An 11242-nucleotide genomic window follows, 5' to 3' on the forward strand; every position below is an offset into this window, starting at 1 on the left:
CTTATTCATTGCAGATTGCCTGTCTTTATTTTTTTAGAAGGGGTGGTGTGTGTGTCCCCTTGCTTCTGCGCCTGTGTCCCCTTGCTTCTGCGCTTGTGTCCCCTTGCTTCTGCGCGTGTGCGCCGGAGGCCTCTGCGCATGCACAGCCAACAGACCACCCATGTCACTTCCGTTCCACTACTTCCGTCCCCATGCAGGAGATTCGTGCTAGGGGAAAAAGGTAACTAGGTGAAGTTTCACTTCAAAAACAAAATACGGAAAAGGCGATTCGCCCATTTTGAGACTGATGTGCGGAAATCCGCACACCAAAGAAACATGTCGATCCGAGCGTGGAATCAAATCTACAAAGAAATGTGCCGATCTCTATCCAGCACTCCAGGGTGTCTCCCTGCACATCTCCTTGCAGTGTATACTGCAGGCTTTTTAAAAGGCTAATGAGCCAGCTGAGCAGGTTCATCAGGACAGTCCGCTCTACATTAACCTGCTCAGTGCTGGGCTCAAGCTCTGCACACCGGTTTCCCTGCCAAGCTATTTCCGCAGGGAAGGCACCCTGTTATAATCGTCATCAGTCACAAACATGAATAAAGACCATGTCAATATTTTATTGATATAGTGTACATGCAGAGGCATATAGGGCCCCCTTGAAGAAGCGTGCAGCGTCACTCGAAACTTGCATCGGGGTTTCTGACGAGGTCACGACGGTGACGTACGGGGATGTGTTGACACCATCTGGAATAGAGTTACACGGCTTGTATCATGGTTTATTCGGCAGCTACACTGTTTCCTTTCTCAATATATACTTTGCTGTATTGACTCCTGAATGTCATTCTATTCAGGAAACCACCATGTGTGTCTGAAACGGACTGTTCCACACCTCCTTAATTATATGGGAGATACTTATAGTTAAGTAATAATCCCCGAAGAACAGGGCATTATTGGCCAGTAATGCCCTATTCTGGGGGGATTATTACTATTATAGGCTAAATGTAGGCTCATTTTTCATTTTTTCATAAAAAAGATACATTTTTGTTGTCATATTGATTTTTATCAGCATGCTTGTCTACATTCTTATGCTTTTACTGCAAGTTTATTAAAAGGAAATTGTACATACACACAGCCCCCTCTATACACATACACACACACACACACACTGCAGGCCTCCTCCACCCTCTACACTCACAAAACACACACAGCCGCCCCCCTCTACACCCACAAAAACACTGCCGACACACACATCAAAACACTCTGCAGCCATCCTCCACCATCTACACCCACTGACACACACACACACACACACTGCAGCCCCCCTCTACACCCACAAAACACACTGCAGACACACACACACCAACAAAACAGACTGATGCCCCCTCTACATCCATAAAACACACACCAGCAGCCCCCCTCTACACCCACTGCAGCCCCCATGTAAACCCACACACTGCAGACACACACACACACAACACTCTGCACCCCTCCTCCACCCACAAAACACACACTGCAGCCCCCTCTAACCCCACAAAACACACACTGCAGACACACGCAAACCAAAAGACTCTGCCAGCTCTACGTCCACAAAACACACACTGCAGACACACACACACAACACTCTGCACCCCTCCTCCACCCACAAAACACACACTGCAGCCCCCCCCTCCCCGCTCTGCACCTACAAAACACACACCGCAGAGATACGCACAAATCAACAAAACAGACTGCCATCTCTACAACCACAAAACACACACCAGCAGCCCCTCCCTACACCCACTGCAGCCCCCTGTAAACCAACACACTGCAGACACACACCAACAAAACACTCTGCACCCCTCCTCCACCCACAAAACACACACTGAAGATACACACTGCGGCTCCCCCTCTACACACACAAAACACACACACCAACAAGACTCTGCTGCCCCCTCTACACCCACACCAACAGAAGACACACACTAATAAAACACGCTGCTGACCCCTTTACACCCACAAAACACACACAGACACACAAACCTTTCCCTGCACTCTCCTGTGTGGAGCTCTCTGCAGGCAGGGAGGGGGAGGAGTCAGTGTCTGGCTGCAGGCAGGGAGGGGGAGGATTCAGTGCCTGGCTGCAGGCAGGGAGGGGGAGGAGTAAGTGCCTGGCTGCAGGCAGGGAGGGGGAGGAGTCAGTGCCTGGCTGCAGGCAGGGTGGGGGAGGAGTCAGTGCCTGGCTGCAGGCAGGGAGGGGGAGGAGTCAGTGTCTGGCTGCAGGCAGGGTGGGGGGAGGAGTCTGTGCCTGGCTGCAGGCAGGGAGGGGGAGGAGTCAGTGCCTGGCTGCAGGCAGGGAGGGGGAGGAGTCAGTGTCTGGCTGCAGGCAGGGAGGGGGAGGAGTCAGTGTCTGGCTGCAGGCAGGGTGGGGGAGGAGTCAGTGCCTGGCTGCAGGCAGGGAGGGCGAGGAGTCAGTGCCTGGCTGCAGGGAGGGTGGGGGAGGAGTCAGTGCCTGGATGCAAGCAGGGTGGGGGAGGAGTCAGTGCCTGGCTGCAGGCAGGGTGGGGGAGGAGTCAGAGCCTTGCTGCAGGCATGGTGGGGGAGGAGTCAGTGCCTGGGTGCTGCCTTCTGTCCAATCACCTCCCCTGTCTAAGAGCAAATTTCACTCTTTGTGAATGAAAACGGAAAGCTGATTAGCTGAAAAACTTGGCAGGGTGTCAAAAATTCCGGGCCATTACTGATTGGTTAAAATTCCAGGCATTATCCAATCAGAGGGCAGGGATATCAATAATGCCGGGAATTCACCAGCTTTAGCCTATAATATATAATACTGTGTGTCTTCTTAGGACTAATGTGGACACTGTTGTTTCATGTAGTTACAGTACATAGGTACTTATTTCTACACACATGCACCAGAAACAAAGTATAATACTATCTATGTTACTCTATACTACACCACTTTGGACTCTATCCACATTATACAGTGGTAATTACTATGTAGTATACCTATTACCAGAATATGTAGGATACAGTATGTGCTTTGGTCGGTGTATTGCATAGACACATAACTGGAGAGAGAGATACTACATAACCACTTTCACCTACCTTTGGTTAGGTTTGGTGTGTATACACATCCCTTATTCACTCGAGCATATCTCCAAGCACCATCCTTCATTATAGTCGCCACCCCAAGAGGAGTTTAACCTTGTTCACTATGTATATATTTCCCTTTGTTCATTTATTGATGTGATTAAGATGTTGTTATTTTGAATGTTAGTCCCGAGTGGGCACGTTGGAGCTGTGTACACACATAGTAGCATTGTGTGGTTAGTTTACACCTTCTCTTGTAGAGAGACTTACTCTTTTGGACTGTATCTGTCCTTGATACATATTATTCCACAGCGAGTGCACTTTAAGGGATCTTTCTGGCCCCCTAGGGACCAACCTTGTAAATATATGATCATTCATCCCTTTTGCACCTTGTTTGACTGTTATTAATTATGAATATTAGGTTGAGCAGAAGTGCTCTTCTGCTACATAGGGCCAGATCCCCTAAATGTCAATATAGCGACATTAAAAATAGCTGTTTAAAAAAAAATGGGAATGCAGGGATATTTTTTGCATTTAATGCCATATTTACTAAGGATTTTGTATTCATAAATGGGTTGCGATATGCAGCGTGTTTGCTTCTTCAGACAGACTGACGGGCTGGAGCAGAGACCTTAATGCTCCTGAAAACTTCACTCTATTTAATCATTAACCATTAAATGTATGACTTCCACCTTACTTTGTTACTGTCTATTCTAGGGGCTAGCAGAACACTTTGGTTCCCCATACTGTACTGATCAATAACGGGCGATGGAAGCTAATCTTGCACTTACCCTGAAGGTCGCCATCATTTTTATCATCATTCGCAACACTGTTACACATTGAACATGTCGGTAAAGGTTGATTCTTCTCAACATAATGATTGTCTCATTTGTAACCCAGCACATACTTGAAAGCCATTACGTACAGATGTAGCAGTTATCGCTGTTCCCCCAGATGACACAACGTAGACTGTCATAACACAGACTATTACACAGTTTCCATAGGATTCAATGGCATTGTGCAGAATGTCACCACGTACAGTACAGTATCCCACCATAATGCACCAGAGACAACAGTGAAGCCTGTTACATCTGTACATCTCATTGTGCGCTTCCTGGTAACATATTTTGGAAATATATGAAGTTACCTGTTTTCTCCTCAGTTCAATCCCTAAAGTGTTGACATCGATCCTGTAGCATTGGGCTGTGAGGTAATTCCCCGCCCGGTTAACAAGGCCGACTTTCATGGGCTCTCCAGTTGGCCTCTCGTTAGCTGGGGGATTCCTTCTTCTGCCTTAGGATGGCGCACCTGTAGCCCAACTTCCCTCTCAGGTTGGCACGCACTGTAGATGGTTACGTTCAATGCCTACACACGGTCACCCTCAAGAACCATAAGGTGACTCTCTCAATAAACCACCACCTGGAAACCACCAGAACAACCGTGAACCCCATCTAATCTCGACGGTGAATCTTCTACTTAGGGACACCCAGACTGGAACCCCTGATTACACTCCAAGCCTTTGTGACATCACCCCGGTGACATCATGACAGCAAGGCCATCTAAATAGGTCTGCAAGATAGTCAACGCAGGGACATCCATGAGTTAAACAATTATCTACTGTATTACTCCGGATGCTTATTCTATTTTCCTAGCGACCCCCACCTGGTCTTGTGCAACTGTGCGTGTTTACTTACAATATTTTACAGCACTACATGGCCGTCATATTTTATTTATTTTAAATAACTGTAAAAGTTTGATTTATTCTAAGTGAACTAGAGTGCCCGTTTTGGGAGGTCTTACTTTTCTTTTGTTGTGGATAAAGCTGATGCAAAGAGGATTGAGGACCATGTAAAGATGACAGGGGCTGCAGTTATTATTTGGAATTTTATTTATTTATTTTTATTTATATAATGTTTTACCAGGAAGCAAAACATTGAGAGTTACCTCTCGTATTCTGTATGTCTATAGTTTTTAGTTCTTTCCACGTGAGAAGTATTATTTGGAGGATGTGAGATATAATTCAATACTTCAGTCACAGGCTTGTTAAACGTTCATGGCAGTTTAATACGTATCCCCTTGAGTGCCACTGAAATGGTTAACTCTTCAGAGGGCTGATAAGGAATATTTTGTATACAGGAGCGCCAGCCTCCAGGACACACAACCCCACCTGTGCAAAATTGTATGCTATAGGACAGGGGTGGCAAACCCCAAGCCTCAAGGGCCACCAACAGGTCAGGTTTGTACAGTAGGATATCCTTGTTTCAGCACCGGTGGCTCAATCAGTGGATAAGTTGAAGACTGCACCACCTGTGCTGAAGCAGTGATATCCTGAAAACCTGACCTGTTGGTAGCCCTTGAAGACTGGAGTTGGCCACCCCTGCTATAGGAAGTGTGGCACAATTTCAGTTTTTTGCAAAGAGAGGGTCTTTTAGTAAGGGCCAGAAGCTGTTTTCGCTCTGCAAGCCTCTGCTTTTCTAGGTATGTTACAGTGAAAATCAGCATATTTGAATAGCAGTTTCTTTTTTTCATGCTTTTTTTGTAGTTGAGGGTGTTTAGCTAAATCTCATATAAGTGGGATAACTGAAGTAAAACTGCCAACCTATCTGAGTTTTACCGGTGTTATTATTTTTCCAAAAATCCCAATGGTGGCAGCGTTTAAAGCTGCAGTTCAGGCAATATCCTGCATGTGTGGTTTTTTTAATAAATCAGTTCTGTAGTAAGAAAAAATACTTTTAGCATTTTCTGTTTTTAAAAAAACAACTTTGAAAGACCAATTTTCTTGTATTCTATTTTAACAAGCATTTGCTAAGGCACTGCCCTGTCGTGTCCTGTCACAAGCCCTGGCACACCCCTTTGTCTGCCCTGCCCTCCCTCTTGCACATGTCAGTGCAGGAGTGCTCATGAATATTCATGAGCTTCCACTGACGGACTGAAGCAGAATATAAACAGATCCCTTCACTAATTATGTCACCAAATGTCGCCGATCAATACATGGAGAACGAATTAACCTGCAGCTATACAGTTCTTAGACATTGCCCACATGAAACTATTGAAGTAAAAAATAAAAAATAAAAATAATATTAAAAAAATGACTGAACTGCAGCTTTAAAAGGACTCTCAAAAATGTTTTTTTCAAATGAAATTTTTCCAAACTTTCAAATTGCAGTGTCTGATCAGGAAAGCAAAGGTAATTTATAACAAATAGGTTTTTTTTACCCCTATGTAAATGTAACATATATATATACATATATATATATATATATATATATATATATATATACATATATATATAATATGTAACACATTCCCCCCCCCCTCCCCCCTCTGGGAGATTTTGCTGCTACATAGAGTGTGGTGGTGCATACCGTACCTGCTGGCTCACAGTAGAACTGAGTCTCCCGCATGGTGGTAGGGGATGCCAAAATAGGCTCTGGGGTTAATAACTGATTCGTACTCACCGTGACTGTGCCTCCATCTCTTGCAGGCCCCTGGGATGTGGGGGACAATCCCTGCAGGAGAACTTCTTTACCCTTCCCCTGATAGATTGCAGTCTCAGGCAGGAAGGTGTAGTAAAACAGGAACACACTTTATTGCACACTGCAGATATTACAGCTTCACAGCAGCAGGCAGTTCTTAGGGCCGTCACCCTCAGGATGTGCCCTGGACCTTCACTCCAAGCCAAGGGCACCTGAAGCAGTTCTAGCTCTTCCCTTACTCCCTAATGAAGTGAGAGGTATAGTCTCCCACTCCACTCCCCTAAGGGAGGGAGTACAAACTAGCAGAGCCCTGCACAGTTATTCGGGTACAACAATTGAAGTGAGAAAGGCGCTCAACGCTTGATCCCTTGTATGATTGCAATAAACAGATGAACAATATAGGACATAAGAGTATGTGAGAAAATTGAAGTAAAGTCCCCAGAAGAACCAATAATCCCTGAAGGGCAAGAAAAAGGCTAAAATAACCTAACCTAAAACAAGCCCTCATTGGGATGGTGCAGGACTCACAATAAGGATTCAGTAATGAATGATACTCACAAAATCCCCTTTTCCAATGTCCATTTTATACTTTGCCTAAAGTACATAAACAACAGCAGCAGCCACCTGGACATCCAATCGTTTCAGGTAACAACTGTTTGACAGAGTGGAGTAGTATCTATATTGACAAGTGCTTCGGTGCTTTGTAACAAGTTTGCCATCATATGTGCAAGATACTAAAGACACCTTGAATAGACTTAATGGTATCAATATTACCCCTAACACCATTCTTGTGAGTTTAGACGTTGAATCATTGTATACTTCCATCATTCACGAGAATGGCCTAGCTGCTGTGAATTATTTCTTATCTACTAGAGGCCCCAGATTTGACAAACACAATAAATTTGTTCTGGATATACTGAAATACATACTGACACACAATTACTTTGTGTTTGATGGGAAATACTACCAACAGACCCAGGGTACAGCTATGGGCACTGCATGTGCACATGCATATGCGAATCTGTACCTGGGCTGGTGGGAACGTATTCACGTATTCTCGGATGACTTATCTATGTATACTGACCATATTTCTTTATGGATCAGATACATAGATGATATGCTGCTGTTGTGTGTAGAGTTGCTCAATTGCTCCTTCTGGAATTTGTTAAGTGCCTTAACACTAATAACCTCAATCTAAGGCTAACGACTGTGCTAAGTACCAACTCCATTACCTTTTTGGATTTAAATATATATGTAGACTCTGATTATAATATCCAAACCAAGGTATTTAGGAAAAGCACTGTGACTAATAGTTTACTGTTGGGACAGAGTCAACATCCACCTAGCCTTATTGCCGGAATACCCACTGGACAATATCTCCGCTTAAGGAGGAATTGCTCCACAATACAGGAGTTCATTAGTCAATCCAAAGAACTACGAGATCGGTTCCTGAGTCGCGGATATAATATTAAAACGCTTAGCCGCGCCTATCATAGGGCACTGCATAGTAATAGAGAGTCTATTCTCACCTCTAATCCAACTAAAACACAGGACTCTACCATACGGTGCATCGGTACCTATAATAAGAGATGGTGGGCAATAAAAGGATATTTACCCGTCGCTGGCATCTCCTTCTGTGTGACGTGGTTTTGGCAAAAGTCTTGGGCCCAAGACCTACAATTACAAGTAGACGTTCAAAAAAATCTACGCGATATCCTTGTCCATAGCCACCACCAACGACCGAGGGCAGAGAATTGGCTGAGCCCTATGAAAGGCATGTACCGTTGCCAGGGTTGCAAAGCATGTAAACATGTTATTATTGCAAAAACGTTTGCCAATCATGATAACACACAGAATTTCAAAGTGGATTCTTTTATTAATTGTAGAACTACAGATGTAATCTATCTCATCACCTGCATTTGTGGGACGAGATATGTGGGTAAGACCACTAGGCAACTGCATAGACGAATACTAGAACACGTCAACTCCATCAAACATGCAAATGACACTCCACTTGCTAGGCACGTTACATAATTCCATAATGGCGACGTGAAATGCTTAACGTTTATGGGCACATACCACCTCAAATGCCCTTCTCGAGGTGGCAATATTGATTAGATGTTGTTACGCATAGCGGCGGAATGGATTTATAAACTGAAAACACGTAGCCCGAATGGGCTAAATGAAGGCTTCACCTATACTCCTTTTATTTGAATTGTAAACTTATGATTGTGATATTACTTGACCTGTTCAACCTCTGTTCCCTGCAATTTGTTGACTAAGTATTTAAGTGTCGACTTTATTCCCATGTTTGAGTGTCTGTTCTCATTATAATGGGTTTATTCCTCGCTCTTGGTATTAATGTTCTAATGATATATATCAATATTTAATCAATAAACCAATATCAGTGACTATATTGCCATTAGGTAAGGACTATATTGAGATTCTGTCCAGTGTAACTGTATGATGCATATTCTGTTAATGTAACAATTTTTGTATGGACCTCATACCAATTATTTCCATATATGCATTGATTTATAGTTATATATTGACTTTGTACTGACATCATTACGTTTTTGTTAACATTATGAAAGAGCAAGCAAAGCATTAACTCATCTTCACCTTAACCCCTAAGTGTATACATATTGAGAATGATTTTATTGTGTACTGTAAATTTGGCTGTGTTGTGGGCATAACTGCATAAGTATGGACAAGCATAATGTGCTCTGTGAGTACTGTAGCCTTACTCAATACTATTAGCTTCACACAGTCATTCGGCATTCTCTGACAGCTATGTCTGGCCACGCATGCGCACTGCGACTAATACATTGTTGGAGCAACTATGTAGCGACGCATGCGCATTAGCTGCCAGAGAGGTCTTTAAAAAATGTCTGCACTGCGGAGGAGGTGAGTCTGCCTCCGTTGTATGGCTCCTTGGGGTTATTCTTGTCTTTATTAACGGATGATAATGCTTGGGGGACACACTGTGAGGCAATTAATGAATATCTAAGATATTATCATCTTTAGAATAGTGATAATGTACGCATGCGCTGAGCAAGGTTTTACATCTATTTTTAGCCTACGCATTTAGCCTACGCATGCGCAACGCTCCGATTATGTTGCCATGGCGATTTACCCCTATAAATAGCTTCGCCTTTGTCCACCTGCAAAAATGTCCCTGAGGAAGCGCCATACAGCAGCTGGAAGGAAACGTGTGTTGGGCACGTAGTGATGTTGGAAGACTCCTACTTGGAAGTCTTTTTACTTTAGTCTGACGATATTACAGCTGACCAGCAGTTACATTACCACAAGTAGATTTATATCTTGGGACTTACACACTGGCACTACTTATTAGTGCAAGGGACTGGTGACTGATTCCACTCTTGCTGTGCCAGTCCATATATGTGTGTTTGTCTGAGTTTGATTACACTTGCACTTGTGTCTATGCTGTATAGGTGCTGTAGTAACTTGTAGTGTGAGGATTTATCACCATTACACTTCACTCAGACCAACAAGGGAGTTCCCTGTCCTTGATATATACCTCTATCAGATTGAGTTTGAGGTTATATTAAACGCATGGTAGTAACTCTATGCACCCAACCAGATATTATTACCATATGGCATTTCCTGGTGCAATTTAGATCTGGTCCTAGATGGTTAACAAATACCACTGCTGTACCTGCCCTCTGTATCCCATATCATCAGTTAAACGTGCTATTTAGTGTTTAACTATTTAGATAAGGTGATAGGCAGTTTGTCAAACTTATTTTAAAAAGTTTGGTTACACCTACATTATCGGTAATATATGTTTTATGTCATGTCAATAAAGGTTATATTTTATATGTAAGTGGTGTGCCTATAAGTGAATTTTCTACTGAACACACTCACCGCGCAGCCGACAGAGGAGCCAGGAGCGGGAAGACAGACACACTCACGTGTGCTCTGCACAAAGCGGAAGCCCCGCTCCCGGCTTCCTCTAACATGCCTGCGACCAATCCCCTGCGGGCCGGCCGGCATTCTAAGTCCCGCCCCCGGCATTCTCCTTCATTCAATCCCCCCGGCAGCATTCATTCATTCACACACACACATAGAAAATACTTACCGGCCGGCGCATTCTCCTCACCACCGCTGCCCCGCAATACCGGGACCAGTGACAAAAACCGGGACAAAACCGGGACGGACCTGAAACCGGGACAGGACAGAAAAAACCATGACTGACTGGCAAAACCGGGACAAATGGTCACCCTAACCACACTACTCCAGATAACTAGCTTTCCCCACAACAGACCCTATATGAGAGTGGGTTTTGGGGGGTGGAGGGGGGGGGAGAAATCTCCCAACACGAAGCCACCACATCATAACCAGCTTTTTATTTCAATTTCTCCCTGAGAAACATCCCCTCCAACCAATGGAAGCCAATGGAATATGGAGAAATCTCCTGCATTATTTTATATTTTATATAAATATATTTTTTACAGGTTGACCAGTATGATTGTGTCTGGGGGCATTGGCTACTGCCATGAATACCACAGGAACCAGGGCATTCAGGGGGGAGGATATATTAACATCAAACAAGTTTAAACTCTTCACTGAGATCTAACATGGCAGCAAGTTGATTCACATTGGTTACCATGGAGACAGTGGGACGCCTAGGAGATTCCACAACCAAGATGGCCGCCACGAGGTGCCAACGAGTGACGTAGAGGGGCGGGTCT

At 44.1% G+C, this 11242-nt stretch overlaps 1 long non-coding RNA gene across 2 annotated transcripts; it reads right to left on the reverse strand.

Annotated features, from left to right (window-relative positions):
* Window positions 1–618: 618 nt before the first annotated feature.
* Window positions 619–11234, reverse strand: LOC142494350 (uncharacterized). 2 transcript variants are annotated; one of them, XR_012801386.1, is made up of 4 exons: window positions 11158–11234; window positions 10630–10709; window positions 8143–8201; window positions 619–729 (listed from the first exon to the last, which is right to left on the reverse strand). It is a non-coding gene; the product is annotated as an uncharacterized LOC142494350 (long non-coding RNA). The 2 variants fall into 2 exon arrangements; XR_012801387.1 differs by lacking the exon at window positions 8143–8201.
* Window positions 11235–11242: the final 8 nt, after the last annotated feature.

Source organism: Ascaphus truei, chromosome 5 (genome assembly GCF_040206685.1).
Source record: "Ascaphus truei isolate aAscTru1 chromosome 5, aAscTru1.hap1, whole genome shotgun sequence".
In the NCBI taxonomy this organism is placed as follows: domain Eukaryota; kingdom Metazoa; phylum Chordata; class Amphibia; order Anura; family Ascaphidae; genus Ascaphus; species Ascaphus truei.